The 18,201-nt window shown below is 35.1% G+C and overlaps 1 protein-coding gene across 8 annotated transcripts in view; it reads left to right on the top strand.

Moving 5' to 3' along the window:
• Nucleotides 1–18,201, top strand: part of PAM (peptidylglycine alpha-amidating monooxygenase) — a 384,053-nt gene that overhangs the window by 1,951 nt on the left and 363,901 nt on the right. The window lies entirely within an intron of this gene.

Here is an 18,201-nt window from a genome sequence, read left to right as displayed (position 1 = left end):
GGAGCTGGTACTTGGTCCATTCGTCTTCAGGAGTACGTAATTCTTTTTCATAGTATTTTATACACAAGTGAAATGTATATTCTAATGATCCCATGTTAATTATAGCTTGATTTCTGACCTTGGATTGTCAAGGGTCTTTTAAGGTCATTCACCAAATGGATTGACACAAATGCCAAGTTGTAGCATTTTTTCCATAATAATTTTTCAGATGCTCATTCAGTGGGCCCCACCTTGGAAATATGGAATATGGAATATGAAAGCTGAAGAAAGACTACACACACACACACACACACACACACACACACACAAATTAACATGTGGTTGACTGTAGTGAAGTTTAAGAAACCATTGAAATTTAGGCCCAAAACTTAATTAGTAAAATACGAAATTCAGCATTACTCTCTGGCTTTCATAGTGTTCAGTATTTCGGTCTTTGAAACCAAAAAAAAAGATGTAATGTGAGAAAAAACTACCCAGAGGGATGTAGAATCAACAAATCTAAAACTGAAACCTTGACATAAAAATGAAACTTTAGCATTTATCAGTCTTCTGGATAATAGACTGATGGTGATTTTTAGGAGATAATAGACTTTCTTGTGAATCTTTTTAAAGAGTCTCAATCCGATTAAAGTGAGAATGAAAGTTGGTATAAATCTGTTGAAAATAATGCCTATGAAAACAATGGCATAAAGGAGAAAGAAAGACTTGGACAAGCCATTTAAACATCTCTAGATCTTAGTTCCTTTGTAAAATTGGGGAGGTGGGGTGTAGTTTAGTTAATGTCTTAGATTTTCTGAGCATTCTGGCAATTTGAGCTATCTGATAAATATATTTCAATAGTGTTTACTATGTGCTAGGCACTATTCGAAGCTCTGAGTATATGAAGAAAAAGCAAAAACACTTCCCTACCCTCAAGAGGCTTATATTCTTAGGTGGGAGACAAGTATAGAGAAAGATACAAGCCAGATTTATACAGAGTAGCAGAAAAATAACCTTAGAGAGAATAGTTGGGGGATGGGAGAGAAGAAAAGACGTGCTGCAAAAGTTGGCTTTTGATCTGAGACCTAAAGGAAACCAAGGTTTCTAAGAGGCTGAGATGAAGCTGGAAAGCAACAATCCTGTGTAAATTCATTGCAATTGAAATGGGGTGGGGGGGGGGCGGGGAGGAGAGGGAGGGGAAAGGAGCTCCGAGACATAACAAGTCCACTGATTTGGCTGAAACCTTGAGGATGTGGAAGGGAGTAATGCTTTCTTAGGACATTATCTTTCAAGGCCTAGTTAGGATTTCATGTTCCTTAATAACATTAATTTTATTTCTACCTTCTAACATCCCTCTTCTTAGTTAGGAGTAAGAAGCTAGGATCTTCTGAGTGTGCTTAGAATTTTTTGAGCCATATGTACTAAAGACTAAAATAGACTTTAGAATAAATTCATCACGGCAGCTAAGTGGGCTAACGAGTGGCCAGAGGGACTTAAGGTTGACATAATATTAAAATTTTTTTTTTGCTCCTTGAATATTTAGGAACTTAGTATCAAAATATTTGCTACTTCTTTTCCTTTTGGAACTTTGCAAAGAGTAATGGAATATTGAGCCTGAAAATTTCTTTCATAGTGTAAAGAATTAAGAACTTTCTGAGTTTTTAATCTTTCATGCCATTAGTGCTCAGTTTTCTTAAGAGAATTCCAGTAGTTTGAGAGAATTCCTCAGGTGAAAGTTACTAGAATCAGCCCCTAAATCTTTTAATTTTTTTCTTCTTTATTATGACAAACTTGACAAGTATAAAAAATAATATTTTCATGTAAAAACCCAGAAAAACACAAATTGTATATGGAACTGGAAAATGTGCATTATGTGTGAAGCTAGAACTCCATTTTGTGCAGCTTTAAAAAAAGTATATTTTAAATTTAACAAGTTAATTCCAATACTACCTAGCTTGTTTTTGTTCCTGCAGTCTTTCTACTCTTTTCTGTGTTTTTTGAATTGTTTCAGCAATATTTTTTTATTTCTTTTTTTGGGCATCATAATCAGTACTCCCCTCCCTCATAATTCTCTCTCTTTCAAGGGGAGATTAAGAAAAAAAAAAGACCTCCCTTTGAAACAAATGCGTACAGTTAAATAAATCTACACATTGCCTGAAAATGCATATTGGAAAATGTTTCATTCTGAATGTCTAGTCCATCACCTTTCTGTCAAGAGGTGTGAAATGCTCAGAGACGAGTGGAACCTACAACTTTGTGAGTTTGAAAGGATCAGAGTGCAAGGCATCCCAACATTCTGAGTGCAGTTTGTAGCCAGCAGAGTATATATATTCCAAGAGACTCCCTCTTGGAATTCTACTTAGAGTTTCATCATGAGCACCCCTCAGCCCAGGGGCAGCAGAGGCAAAAGCTCATCCAGCAGTGCTGTCAGATAAGCACATGAACTTGGGATCAATGCTATGTTAGAACCTGCAAGGTGTATCACTGAGATGTTGAAGGATGGGGGAAATCTTGCATGTTTCTTCTTGCTACGTCATTGAAATAAATATACCTTTGCTAATCTAATGTTAACTGGTTAAATGGTGCTAGTCAGTGGCTCTGTCATAAATGGGAGGAATGCCATCCAGCAATGGCTTGAGTTAACGTCAGAGAGTTTCCCCCAATCCCCTCAGTGGACTTGTAGAAACCTGAGAAGTAAATGTAGCAAGTTTGATTCTGGGACAAAGAGCCAGAGACTAGACATGACACAGTATACATTCTTTTGGTTCTGCCCATTTCACTCTGAATCAGTTTCATGCAAACTTTCTCAAGTTTCCCAGAATTCATCTCTTCTGTCATTTTTTATGAGGTAATCATTTTCTATGACATTTACAAACTGTGATTTGTTCAACTATTGCCCAATTCAAGGGCACACTTTAAAAAAAAAGTTCTTTGGTACAACAAAAGAGCTGCTATAAATATTTTTTCACATGTGGGTCATTTCCCTCTTTATTTGATCTCTTTGGAATATAGATCTAATAGAGCTAATGACTTTTGGGTACAGTTCCAAATTGCTTTCCAGGTTGTTGGATCAATTCATAGCTCCTCCATCAATTGGTATTTTCCCTTTTTGTCACTTTGACCAGCTGATGAGTGTGATGTGGAACCTCAGAATGGTTTTAATTTTTGTTTCACTCATTATTGATAGCTTGCATTTCTTCTTTTGAGAACCACCTATAATAAATCCTTTAGGAACCAACCTTTATTCTTATATATTTCTATCAGTTCCCAATATAGTTTTGATATCAGACCTTTATCAGAGAAATCTGCTGGAAAGATTCCCCCCTGCCCCCCCCCCCCCCAGACACAGGTAACAGATTCCCTTTGAAGTGTTGATTTTGGTTGTGCAGAAACGTTTCAATTGTCCATTTTGTCCCCCTGATCCTTTGGAAGAGACCTCTTTCTCCATTAACGGTTGTGAAAGGTATCTTCCTTGTTACTCTAGTTTGTTTCCATTTAGGGCTTGTTGTGGTATATAATAAGAGCTATTGGTCTAAACATAATTTCTGTCTCACTGTCTCCTGTTTTTTCCAGCTGTTTTTGTCAACTCACCATGAATACTTACATCACCAGTTGAAGTCTTTGGGTTTATCAAACATTGTGCTGCTATATTTGATTGCTTCTGGGGCTTATGTATTTAGTCTGTTCCATTGATCAACTTTTTAACTATCTCCAAATGGTTCAGATGATTAGTGCTTTGAAATTTCATAGTGCGACACTGCCTTCCCATTTTTCTTTTTACCTTCTCCCTTCAGTTATTGACACTTTCTTGTTCCAGGTGAATTGACATTTTTTTTCTAGTTCTGAAATAATCCTGTGGTAGTTTTATTAGTGTGCCACTGAATCCGTAAGTTAATTTCGGTAGTATTGTCGTTTTTATTATACAAGAGTTACCTTTTTTGGCATATCTGATCTAGCTCCATTCCCTGAATTTTGCACATACAGCAGACATGAAGAAGTTTAATTCATACAACTATTTAATAGAAGAATTAGGACTAAGAAATAAAATTTAACTACAATTCCATATACCTTTCTTTACAAAATTCTACCTTTCATCAGCTATAAGCAGATTTTTAATAGCCATCTTGCACTTCTCCCTCAGGACGCTTATGGGGTATAACTGCCTTGTCAATTGCATTGTACTCAGTGAATGGAAACTAATTAAAATATTATCTAAAGAAAAATAAGAGGCAGCTATATCCCTGCGAAAGGAGAATTTTCAACAACTCAACTTCAAAGAGAAAATGTACATGCAATACATTCCAGTGTTTAGTATTAAAGACTGCAAAATAGTCTATCCCATAGATCTTCTTCTGTTTGTGTGAAATGCCAAGAGTTGACTGCAAACAGACGTGTGCAAAGATTGTCAGCGTTAGGGAAAGGAACACTAGACTTTGAGTCAGGATAATTAGATTAAAATCTTGACTGTGTCATCTACTAGCAACTGTGTGTGACCTTAGGCAGATAACCAACCTGTTAGAGTCTTAGTTTACTAAAGTGTTAAAAAATGGTTGTACTATGAATCTTACAGGGTTATTCTGACGAGCAAATGGGAAAATTGTATATACTTATATGTTACTTATTATTTTCATGTCTGCCTTCTTCAGTACTTTAATAGAAGTTTTTATAGGGCCATAAAATGTCAGAACTAGAAGGAACCATAGAGATCAACTTGGTCAGTGGTTCTGAAACTTAAAAATTATTGAGGACTTCAAAGAGCTTTTGCTTATGTGAGTTATAGCTATTGATATTTACCATGTTAGAATTTAAAACTGGAAACATTTAAAATATTTATAAATTTATTTAGAGTAACATAAGAAATCCATTATATGTTAACAGGATACCCATGGACTAATATAACTTACTCAGATTCTATTTAGTTTTCTATGCTGCAAGGCAGGGATTGTGGAGTTCCATGGGTATAAACATTTTGAAAGACTTTGGGCAAATACACAAAAATTTAAATGAAAGTGACAACAAAACAAATAGCTCCCATCGTTATAGAACACCTTTACTCACTCTTGTGGAAATACATGAATCTGACACATCAGTTATACCATTCAGGTACAAGGATGTCCCACTAACTAGGAAACTGTATTGTAAATTTGATTCTTTCTGTCGGATGTCCGCAACTCAAGACAATGTTTGGGGGGCATTTGATCATGCCGGTAGGAAGCTATGACTTAGAGGTAGTAATTCAGAGAGGATTAAAGTACGGTGGTTTGGGATGGGGACAGGAGATGGAATGTCAAGACAGCAACATAATGTGAATGCTGTATGCCAGATACTATGGATACAATGACAAAAATTCATTTCTCTTCAATCTCAATTAAGCAATCAACATCAGTTAACACAGGAAAAGATACAGCAAGAACTGAAATATAAAAAAAGAAATCCCTCTTGAAGCAGGTATCCACAGTCTCCCTGGGGAGATTGAGTGCAAATTTAAAGTGGTGACAACCAATCATTTGTCCTCTAGATTAAACTTCTGGGCACAGCATATCTGATGGATGAATCAATTCCTTGCTTATAGGTCATAGTGTTCCAAATACTGAGGTGATTCACTGCTGTGCTGGGTCAAACAGGTCACCCATCAGGGCGATGACTCCTCATTGGACTAGGTGGCTAAAACCACTAGTTCTCTTGGTTGAAGGGGATACTTGATGGCTCTTCTGACCTTTCGTTTCTTTTTTTAAAATGGCAAATGCTTGGTTGTAATGAGAGGACAAAGAAAATTGCCTTAAAATACCTTTCAAACCTCACAAGGTTATAACCAGATTTGTTCCATCTCTGCTATACTCAAAGCAAGAAAAAAATGAAACCACAGAGACAAAAAGATAGGTGACACACCATGTGTTAGTGGCATCATGATAGCCAGGTGAGACAGGAGAACCAAAGCCCCTTCCCTCACCTGGGGGATCATAGGGGTTTTTGCTTTATTTTCCTTCAAAAAGGAGTTTTTGTCCAAGCTTTTTTGTATGCATGCTCAATTTTGGCTCAGTATCCAATTAAAAGCCTTTCTGTTACCATACAGTAAGCTGACAGGGGACAGATACATGTGCATGTTCTGAAGCAGGGAGAAGAAGTCTTCCATCACATCACTCATTTTTGGAAACAGGCTTATGAAGCCTTTGCATGGGTCAATGCTAGACAGAATATATTTCATATGCACTAAGAGCAAGGCTTTCATTGTCCAGTTCCCAACATTATACATATGTAGGATGAGAGTAAAATAATGAAGTTGTAATACTTAATTCTCAACCTGCTTTTTTCTTTTTATTATCTGTTTCTATCTCCCTTCTGCCTCTTCCTGCCCCTTCTCTGTCTCTTACCCCTTTCCTTCTCTTTTGCTATTTCTTTGGAGTAAATAACAAAGTGACCCTCTTATATTTTTTTTACTATTATAAAGGAAATTATAGACATTTTTAGAGCCATATCCCAGGTGGAGAGGGATGGTAGAATGTGTTTGATTATCCCAAACCATGGTATAGTAGTAAGATTTAGGATCCTTTGGTTTGATTCTAAACACTCGCTGTTTCTCCTTCATTCTCAAAGAGGGCCTTGCCATCAGGAAGTTGATGCCATGACTTGCAAGTGAACTGGATTTAAGTGAGGAAGGTCTGTGCAAAGTCACCAACCTCATTGTCTCCTCCAGAACCATCTGGGTCTACAAAATTTAAGCAAGTCATTTAACCTTCCCATGCCTAAGATTGTTCATCTTTAAAATGGGAAATTACGTTTAGAGTTGACCATAGGCATAATCTAGTCCATCCTGTTAAGTTACTTGGCTAAGGCCCCATAGGAAATAAGTAGCTGAGCTGGACTTTGAACCCAGGGCCTCTGACTTCAAATCCATTTTCCCTTACAGCAATGTATAACCAGTCTCTTAGATCTGTTGTTAAGATACAATAAGAAAGTAAGTGAATGCAGAATGCCTTGTAAATTATAAAGTACATTAAAAATAATCATTGTAATTCTGTTACTGATTCTGTGAAATCTACTGTGATTTGGTGTTAAGTTCAAAAGTAGATCTTAAATATGGAGGTTAATGGCAGCATGAGTGTCCTGTCACATGCTACTAGAAAAGGGATGCAAAAAGCAAATCACATATATCCCCATTTGGAGATGGGCAGAATATAGTGCAAATGTGGCATCTGAAGGACTATACACATGGAGTCCAACTGTGAACCCTGGATTTACTACAGATGCCATATCAAGCTTCTAAAACTATTTCCCCTGCTTTAGTGGTACACAATTCTTAACCTTAAAATGCAAGGGGAAAAAATCAACACTGACATTCTGGAATACAGCCAGTTTATCAGCATTGAAACAATGATTGCTGTAACACAGCTGTGCTGGGCTGGACTTACACAAAGAATGGACATATCCAAGAATATCCTAATAGCTATTGTGTGGTGAGTTTAAGAGGGCAATTATCCATGAAGAGAGGGGAAAGAAGCAAACAGAAGAAATATGGCAAAGGTATAAAACTCATTTTTATATTTAAATTTAATGAAATTTTAATTTAATTTAGTGGAATTCATGCTGAGAAATAGCAGAAGGAGATAGTTCTGCTGTGGTGAATAGATGTGGGGTGGCTCATTTTGAGAAAATATATCCAGCATGGATAGCCTTAGGGATGCAAAGAAGCAAAGGATGATGGTTTTACCAGCAGCAGCAGTAGCCACAAGCAAGGAGCAGTTTTCACATGCATAAAGTATGGTGTTAACTACTGGTTTTGTTGCCATTGTAAAACAACACTACAAACACATGTAAAATACATTAAAATAAGTAGTGAGGCCGGTATGAAAGGATAAAACTACTATCAGATATTTTCCAGGTTTTCTCAAGCCCTTTCAGATAAATTTTAGATATTGAGTTTATCTATTTCAGAATGAATTAACCTAAATATTATTTATGATTTAATTTTTTTTTTGTCCAGGAATGGATAATCATTGGTCTAGGAAATTTCCATCTCCTTTTGTTCCGCAATTTAGAGTCTTTAAGAGTTGCCTGGGGGCATTGGGAGGTTGAATAACTTACAGGTATCCAAAAGTCAGAATATCTGGGATTCCACTATTCCTGATTCTGAAAATGATTCTCAATCCACCATGCCATGTTTTCTCTTTGTCTTTTTTCAATTAGATTGTAGAACTCTGTGCAGTAGAAAGATGCAGATCCAAAGCCACAACAAAACTCTTTTTCTACCTCCCTAATCCAAATTGGAATTTAAATGACATGTCCCTTTCTCTCTCTGCCCTGCTTCCTGTCTGAGTTCCCTATTTCAAATTAGAGTGATTTGAGGCTCAGATTTGGGCAGACACATTACCTAGTCATCAGTTTCCCACTCATCAGAAGCATTTTCTTCAGTGTTATAAGCTCATTCTTTCATGCCCCAAATTGTTGATCTAGCACCTTTGTCTATCACTGACATTATGCTACTGCTTTTATGTTTTTCAATTACCTTTAAGTAGAGGAGAGGAAGAAACTTATGAAGAAAAAGCTGTTATAAATAAATATACATCGTAAAGTATGTTAAAATATTATGGAGAACTCTACTTTTATTCCTATTTTTCTTTGCTTTGTAGATTTGACTTGACTGTTTGAAAAACACAAGTAATAATATTAAATCACTGAAATTTTGTATCTTGTGATATAAAAAAATAAGCAAGGACAGTGCATATGAAGGTGAAGTTGAAGGGATAGTGCTACAGAGCAGGAAAAATAGGGAAGAGATTTGATCTCCTTGTGTGGGTGAAAGTGTGTGGGGAGCCGGGGGTGGGGGTGTGTGTGCCATAATGAAGGGCATAGATACATGGGGGAGTGGGAAGAAATATACCAATCAGTCAGTCAACAAACCTTTATTAAGCGCCGTTTATACATCAGGCTTCTAATCATTGAGGATACAAAGAAATACAAATCCAATCTTTGCTCTAAAGGAACTCACAGTCTAGTGGGGGGAGAGACAATATGCTAACAATCATGTACAAATAACATGTGTGTGTATATGTATATACATATATATGTATATATGTGTGTATATATATATGCATATATATATGATAAATTGGAGTTAATCAGCAGAAGGAAAGCAGTAGCATTAAGGGGAGTTGGAAATGGTTCCTCGTAGAAGATTTGTGATTAGAATTGCTTGCTTCAAAGTCAGAGGAATCAGGGAGAAATTTGGAAAAAGAAATTTGGGAAAAGGGCAGAGTTTCAAGCCAGGGAGTCCTCGGGGAATTGGGGGGAGGGTCATGATATATATATCCACATCTATCTATGTATAGATATGTTTGTGTATCCACATACATATATATTCTCTCTATATATTCTAATATTCCCTTTTAAATTGTTTTCTATTATAAATGATTTATTATTTTAAATTAGAAAACCATCTACAAAAGGAACATATCCATATACAAAGAAGGTCAGAAAATGGGAATTATACATGAAACCACAAAGGTACTACTACATAGAACTTGTTCCTTTTACCTTACATTAGTGCTAACATTGCCCTGTTTATATATATCCCATATATATATATATACACCCTTAAACTTCCTTCTGGCATCCTCTGTATGGTTTCTAGGTGTTTCATTGGTGGTTTTTCTCTTTTTCTCTTCCTCCTTTTCTTGGTATCCCCATTACTATCCTCACTGTCCCATTCAATCTCTTTCTTTTCCTCTTCCCTTCTTATCCCCCATCCCTCGAAGGCTGAGCTTAACTCAGGCCTGTCCCCTAGGAATTTATGTTCAGCATTGGAACAAAATGAGACACCGTTACACCTTTCAATATTTAATTCATCTATAGCAGAAGAATATTCAGAAGAGTTATTCATTAATTAGTATACCACATTGATTCCTCTGAGAACAGCTTCCCAATGTTGGCCATGTTTTTGATTGATGGTCAGAAGCCCCAGTGAGGGAGTTGGAGCTCCCAAAAGTCTTTTGCTTTAGGGAAGCTTGCCCAGCCTGTGTGGCAGGGTGTCAGCAAATATTCCTCTAATCACAACCCCCCAACTCCCTCTCCATAAATAAGAGCCTTCCCTTGTTTAAAAAAAAAAAAGCATAGTCAAACAAAACAAATTTGAGTTGCAGTGGTTCTATACTTCTGCTCACTTTTCTCTGCATGAGTTCATACATGATGATAAATTTCTCTGAATCTTTCTGTTCTGTAATTTCTAATACTACAGTAATAATATTCTGTTATGGTGAGATAGACAGCTAGGTGGCCCAGTGGATAAAGTGCCAGTTATGGAGTCAGGAAATCATCTTCCTCAGTTCACATCTGGCCTCAGATATTTACTAGCAGTGTGACCCTGGGCAAGTCACTTAACCCTGTTTGCCTCTGTTTCCTCATCTGTAAAATGATCTGGAGAAGGAAATGGCAAACCACTCTGGTATCTGTGCAAGAAAACCCCTAATGGGGTCATGAAGAGTCAGACAAGACTGAAACAACTGGACAACAAAAATAGATTGATGTTCTATAGCTTGTTCAGTCATTCCCTGCTGCTTTATTTCTTACTGAAAGATTCTGGGGAAAAATAAATGGTGTAGCAACAGATTGAAGATGAGAATCTGTTGAAGGAAGAAAAGTCGGCACCTAAATTTATGGATTGGATTCTGGATTCAAAGTAAACTTGTTGAGCCCTGATCTATTTACTTTCAAATCCTTCCTTTTACACATGAAGAAACAGAGATCCAGAGTGATTAGAATACTTGACTAAGTCTATGCTGCTAATGAGTAGCAAAGCTTGCACTCTAAATTAAAAGGAACCTAGGTGGTACAGTGGCTAGAGTTTGAGACTTGAGGAAGACCTGAGTTCAAGTGCACCATTAGACCCGTGACCAGTTAATAGATGTTTACTTCAGTCTTCTTATCAGTAAACTGGGGATATGAAAACAGCAACTGTTATGAGAATTAAATGAGATACTGATTGTAAAGGGCTTAGCACAGTGCCTGGTACATAGTAAGCACCATATCAACATTAGCTATTATTATTTTTTCTATACCATATAGTAGCCCAAATAGGAGATATGCTTATTGTTTTTTATTTGCAAAAAGAACTGAAATCCTGTTATCATCCTCTAAATATTGGTACTTTGGGACCAAGTTTGGGTTGCCTCCCCTTAGTTAAGTTTCTGTTTTCTGGAGACCTTGTCTACTAAAATTTGAATCATTTAAATTTTTTTTTCTATAAATGGGCACAAAATCTCATCTGAAGGATCTTTTATAAAAAGAAAGTCATTCAGATTTAGTGGTTAGAAACTGGATACTTGATTACTCTTTTGCCTAGTAAAGGAGGCTTTACTTTTAGCAACTTACCACATTGGGAATAGCAGCACCCTGCACTATTCTCTTTAATTGCAGCAGTGCCATTAATTTGTCTCATTATTATTCCATTAATATGTTCACTAAAGGAAAATAATCTACCCATTTAATTAAAAAAGCTCTACTCTCCTGGTTTTTTGTTTATCTTAAGACATGAGAAAATACATTTTAGACTCTGCTGCTGTTTATGACAGTAAATTCTGTTTCAGTGTTCTTCTACTAAGGCAGGTATTACTAAGCAAACGCCCATTTTGATTTAGGTTTTAACCTTACAATCAATTACTATAAGTACTTTAAAATAACAAAAGTGTTTTCTCAGCATTAAATTCAGGAGGCTTAAATTTTTTTGTGGGTTTCTGTGGATCCTGCTCTCTTTCTTACAGATAATACAGGTAGTGCCATCCCCTCTAAAACAGAAGTATCAGAAGGATAGATATTGATTTATGTGAGAAATTGAATGTTAATAAATTGAGATATCCTAGTTAAAGAAAATTGTTTAATACAGAAATTACTAGTTAGGAGGAGAAAAAAATGGAAAACAGAACCACGGCACTGTGGCGTTGGGTTACTGTAGCCTCTAATTGTATACATTTTGAATTAAGTTCCTTCCTTCCTTCCTTCCTTCCTTCCTTCCTTCCTTCCTTCCTTCCTTCCTTCCTTCCTTCCTTCCTTCCTTCCTTCCTCCCTTCTTTCTTTCAATCCTTTTTCCCTTCTTTCTTTCCTTTCTTCCTTCCATAAATTTCTTATTCCTAATTAAAAAGCAGTATGTCCCTAAAGTCTTAGTGCAGATTTAAGCTATTAAAGTTTAGCTTAAGACTTTCAGAGCATCCTGTATTTATAAGTAGGTTTCTTCCTTTCTTCAAACTTAAGTCTCGGTGCAGAGACATTCTTTGCACTGAACGTAGTGTGTTCAATAGTGGATTCTAAATAAATACTGGAAATAATAATAAAATAGATATTATTTTTGTCTCAAAGATGAAGTTCTTAAAATTTATCCTTCTGTAGATTTCCCTTTGGGTGGCCTATTTGAACTCTAAGGGTCACGTTGATTCAGTAGAGTATGAAAAATTGTAGGTCACTTTTCAGTGAACATTGAACTACCTGCTCTATTTTGTAATAATATTCTAATAAAAGTGATTCTTCAACAATATTTATGAGTTGTGAAAAATATGATTTTTTCTTTCCTGACATAGAAACATGTGAAACATAAATATGTATTGAAACTGACAAAGATTTATATTTGTTTTTAAACTCAGATATTTAATGCATGCATGTATTAACTCCTCTCATTCAGTCTATGAATTGCAGCTGTGTAGGAAAAAAAAAAAAAGAGCGGGATTGTCTTTAAAGCCCTATGGGAACTAGAAACGCCAGGTGGCCATTTTGGATTATATCCACAAAGTCTGTTCCTGTAACAATTGTAAAACTTAATTTTCAGCTGTCATCTATACTTGACTGAAGAGGATATGTATGAGGTCGCTAACCTTTATTTCATCTCTCACTATTACTATTGTATAATAAGCTTCATTTAAAAAGGCCTTCTAGATGAAAACAAGTTCTGAAGTAAGCTCATGGTTTTATCAGATATTGGCCTTTGCTTTTATTTGTTAAATAAACTCAACAAATGCAAAAAAAAAAATACTTTCCAGAACAGGAGAACAGAAAAACATAAAATCATAAAACTATATTATGTATCATTTCCATATATGTGTATATATATGTATATTCCTTTTCTGCTTTCCTTCTGAACTCACTTCTGTTTTCTATATATTTTGAAAATTTTTCAATTGTTCTCATTCTTTTCAGGGGGAGCAACATTATAGCTAGTTCCCACCCCCCAACTTCTGAACTGAAAATAAATTTTAAAAAAGCCTTGTAACCAATAAGCATAGTCAGACAAAGAAATTCTACATGTTAGTCATATCCAAAAATGTATGCCTGATTCTTCATGAGTCCATCATCTGTCAACATGGGCATAGTATGCCTCATCATTGGCCCTCGTTGGTCAGAATCCTTAAGTCTTTCAAAGGTGACTTTTTGTTATGGTGCTATTGTACTAAATCATTCTTCTACTAATTTAAATGTGTCAATTCATACAAATCTTCTCAGGTTTCTCTGAAACTATCTCTTTAGTCATTTCTTATGCTGTAATAATATTCCATTATGTTCATGTGCCATAATTTGTTCAACCATTCCTTCATTGATGGAAACCATTTGTTTCCAGTTATGTAATGCAACAAAAAGAGCTAATTTGAATATTGTACAAGTGCGTGCTTTTCCTTTTTTCTTTCATCAATTTGGGATGTAGGCCTAATAGTAGTACTGTTGTGTGTCAGAGGCTACATACGCACATTTTGATGACTTTATGGGTACCGTTCCAAATTCTTTTCCAAACTGCCTGAATTAATTCATAACTCCAACAATAGTTGCATTAGTTTGTTTTTTACCTGAAGTACCTCAATTAGGGACTTTTTATTTTTCTATTTCTATTTTTATCCTCTGTGATCTGATGGATGTGAGGTTGTTTTAATGTATGTTATTATTAGTGTACGTTATTATTAGGGACATTAGCATTTTTCATGGGACTTTTGATAATTTGTATTTCTTCCCTTGGGAATTGTCTGTTTATATCTTTTGAGCATTTATCTATTGAGGAATAACTATTTTTATACTGTGGAATAACTCTTTAGTTAATGATGTTGACTTTCCCTACATATAAAAAAGTGAATATATTCATAGTTGTGGTCAGTCATAATAAGGTTATTTAGGAAAAAGGAGATGACATAAGGAAAGTGTGAAAATCTTGTAGAGGAAAGAAAATTAGTATTTACCAAATTCATGGTCACAATTTTGGTCATTTTCAATGAAAACGTTTTGATATATAGATATCACAACATGTACGTACATATGTGTATATTTATGTATAGCCATATATACATATACATTTTTAACCTAATTTAGTATATATGAATCACATTATGAGCTGAGAAATACCACATTGGCAAGACTTCCAAGTAGATCTTAGGTAGCTATATAGTTTCAAAAGCAGAAATTATCTAGTATGCTGATTCTAAAAATAAACAGAAGTATAAAATAGGTGGATGTTGCATTATACATTTTTTCTTACTTTTTGTGGTAGAGTATCTCTTCATATAAAAGATATGAGTAGTTTGTCTCTATGTTTTAGGAACAGAATTTGGCAATTATGACTTTCCTTTCAGGTTCTTCCTTAGCTTGATTTCTTTTTTGACCACTATAACATTATGTATATTACCATAAAAGAGAAAGCAAAACTAATATTTGCTTATGTTGATTTAAAAATTGAGAGGACATTTTCCTTACATTTGTGTCTGTAGCCTATTATAAAATGTAAATAGATAAAAGAAAATGACAAGGTATGAAATTGAGTTTCCTGCAAAATGGAACCAATTGTCCCAGTTCAGTATTTGTAGGAGGTTGGAGGGCGAGGGGAACATCTGAAAGCAGTAGAGGGAATTTGAAATGGCCATATAGGAAACTATCTCCTTGGGAAGTATCAGACAAAATATTAAGAAAACAAATATTTTCCTTTTTATGTTTCATAGAGTTGAGCTACATGAGACATAAGGGATAGTATGTAATATTTATTCTCAAGGTCTCTTGGGAGACTGCCCATCTTACCATATATACATATATGTATATGTATATATGTATATATATATATGTACATATATATATATACATACACACACACACACACACACACACATACACATATATATGTACTATTATCCCTAAGGAAAAGCTAGCTAGATTGCACATTGGATAGAATACTGACGATGGAGTCAGGAAGACTCAAATTCAAATTCGGCCTCAAGTGCTTCCTAGTTGCATGACCTTGGGAAAATCACTTAGCTTCTGTTTGCCTCAGTTTCCTCATCTGTAAAATGGGGATAATAATAATACCTACCTCTCAGTTGTGAGGATTAAATGAGATAATAATTGTACAGTGCTTAGCATAGCATCTGGCACATATTAAGTGCTATATAAATGTTAGCTATTATTAGGTAAAAAGGGAGTTAGGGTTAAAATGTCTTTAATGAGCATCAAAGTTACCACTGGCATCTAATTTTGTATAATGGAAGATGAAGAAAAGGGAAATTATTTTTGTTGTATCAGAGATAAACATTTCTGAAATGTGCTTGAAGACAGACAGGTCACGCGTCAAATTGCACCCTACATTTGAGGTATCTCTAGTAATTGCTTTTGGAAAGCTATTAGCAGTCAGAAGTACATCATCATGAATATGCCACTTAAAATTTTACGGCACTTTTAAGTCTCTGAGTAGACAGACAGTAGAAATGGTAAGGGCTGATTAGAGGGAAAGAATTGAAAAGAGGAAGAATACTTTGTGGAAATTGACATCTAAAATACCAAGAATGGTGATTTAGCTTCATGACACAAGAAGTGTTTTTATTAGAATGGATAAAATTCTTTTCATTTAACATCCCCTTTTAATACATATCTCTTCATATTTCCCTTGTTCTTGTATGGGTAATTGTGTACATACAAATTTATGAATATTTTGGGCCTCCATTTTTCTTTTATTAAATTGAAAACCTATTGAAAGTAGATATTAAGCTCTATAGCATCCAATAAAGAGTTTGATAGATAACGGACACTTGTTTGAGTGACGAGAAAAAGAAGAAATCTGCTTTTTTGTAAGGGCATTGTCTTCTTGGAAATTTTACTAAGCTAATTATGATCCAAATAAGCATTTGAAAACCTTAGTATGAAGATTCTGACATGAATTTGGCATTACTCATTTCAACTACTGGAAGCAAAAGACCTGAAGGATTCCTGAGGATAGGTTTATTTATTTAGGAGGCCTACTTTGGGGCTTTTCTTTCTGGAGAAAATTCCTTTGCTTTGATGATCTTAGGTCATTCTGGACTAAGAGAGCCATGTGAAATGAATCACTCCCGTCCTCATTCTTATGGGGTTCATGAAGACAACTGAATTGTCAAATAGTCAAATGAATGAAGCTTAATTTGGGGGAGATTTGCATCCTACTTCGTTTATTCTCATCATATTCTCCATAGTCACGTTTTCTGTTCTGGTTCTGTACCATATCTAGTTTCATTGCCTGTGGAAGTTTGGAAGGAAGCTTTGAGTGAATTTACATAAGGCTCTCTTTTATATACTCTTGATTGAATGATATATGATATCTGAGGTGTCTTCTGACCCTAAAACCTGCGATCCTGTGACCCTATGGTAATGGAAGGGTGAGAAACAAAGAATTATCTGGGAAAGAACTTGTAGGAATCGGGATGCCTAGGTTCTCAGCTCTGCCATAACTAGCGCTGTCACTTAACTTGCAAAGATATCCATTTCCTCATCTTTAAAATGAGGGGGCTGTAATAAATGATCTCTCATGTGTCTTCCAGCTCTAATAGGCTATGATTTTATAATTATTTGGAGGTATGTGGGAGTGAAAGTAGAAGTTAAACCCTTACCAACTATATAGTGAATATCATTTTTCTATGAACTGAAAGGTAATTTAAACTTATCTACCAGGTCAATCTAGGTAACTTTTAAAGCTTTAAATATTCCTTTATTTTCACTTCTCTGGCTCCTAAAAACTAGGATTATTTTTATTGCATTTCTTGGTTTCTCTGTATTGACTTACACCAATGATATATTTTTGGAAAAGGAAAATATGGGGAACTAATTAATAAAGATTCATCTCAGTAATTCTTCCTTGAAATGCATTTTGGAAAAATGAAGCTTTGGTTTTTGGGCTTTTAGAATCAAATAATATTAGAGCTAGTACTTAGTCTACTCTCCATCTTGCCCTTCCCCTAAATTTTAGAGATTAAAAAAAATGAGAAATAGGGACAATGTTGTTTTTTCTAAAGTCCTAAAAAGTGGATAAGGCTAGAGGTAGAATTAGAACCCACGTATCCTGGTTGATAATCTAGCATTCTTTTGTCATACCACATTGGTTCCAAATGCAGTCTCTATTTATAAAATTGTTTAGCATTCTGTGAGCTATATGCAGATGAAACAATTATGCTTAATGGAGAAGCAAAGATGGAATACTGCTTGTTTTCTTTGAAATTTCACTCGTATAATTACTGAAAGAAAAAGTAAGTACAACCATTACTTTACAGTGTCAACCTAGAAGTATTTTAAAGTCAAAAATACTTTTAGGCTGATGAAAGTCACAAATACTTTTTAGGCTGATGAAAGTAATATTTTATAATATCATACATTTGGAACTGGAAGGAAGCTTAGAGGTCCAACTCTTTTATTTTATAGATTTAAGAAACTGAGGTTGAGAATTTAAATAGCTGACACAGGGTCACATTTTCAGTGAGGCAAGATCTAAGCCCAGGCCTTCCAAATCTAGCTCTCTATCCACTGCACCACATTGCCTCTCCATATTCTGTCATACTGACGTTCTGAGGAGCTAGATATCAGACCTGAAGTCTTTCAGAACAGTGCTGTGTTTTATTCTAAGATTAAAAAGCTCTTCAAACTCATCCAATATTTGCATCAAAGGTGAACTTTTTCTTTTTAAATTGGACATAAAGGTTTCTTTCATCTTGTCTACATCAGAAGCACAATAAAGCAAAACTCTCCATCATAAACTTCAATTCGGGATAGAATGAAAGATTTTAGATGAAATAAACTAAGGATGAAATGAAGTTAAAAGATCCCCCAAGAGGAGAGATTTTAAAAATCCTTTAATGAACCTCATAAAGCACTTTGCAAACCTTAAAACACTGTATAAATGCTAATTTTTGTTGTCATTACTGTTGCTTTTTTAATTATTATTACAAAATACACTGGAAATAGTATGTGATGGAC

This window comes from Notamacropus eugenii, chromosome 3 (assembly GCF_028372415.1).
Source record: "Notamacropus eugenii isolate mMacEug1 chromosome 3, mMacEug1.pri_v2, whole genome shotgun sequence".
NCBI lineage: Eukaryota > Metazoa > Chordata > Mammalia > Diprotodontia > Macropodidae > Notamacropus > Notamacropus eugenii.
The sequence above is the reverse complement of the archived record's forward strand: the minus strand, read 5'-3'. Positions and strand labels throughout refer to the sequence as shown.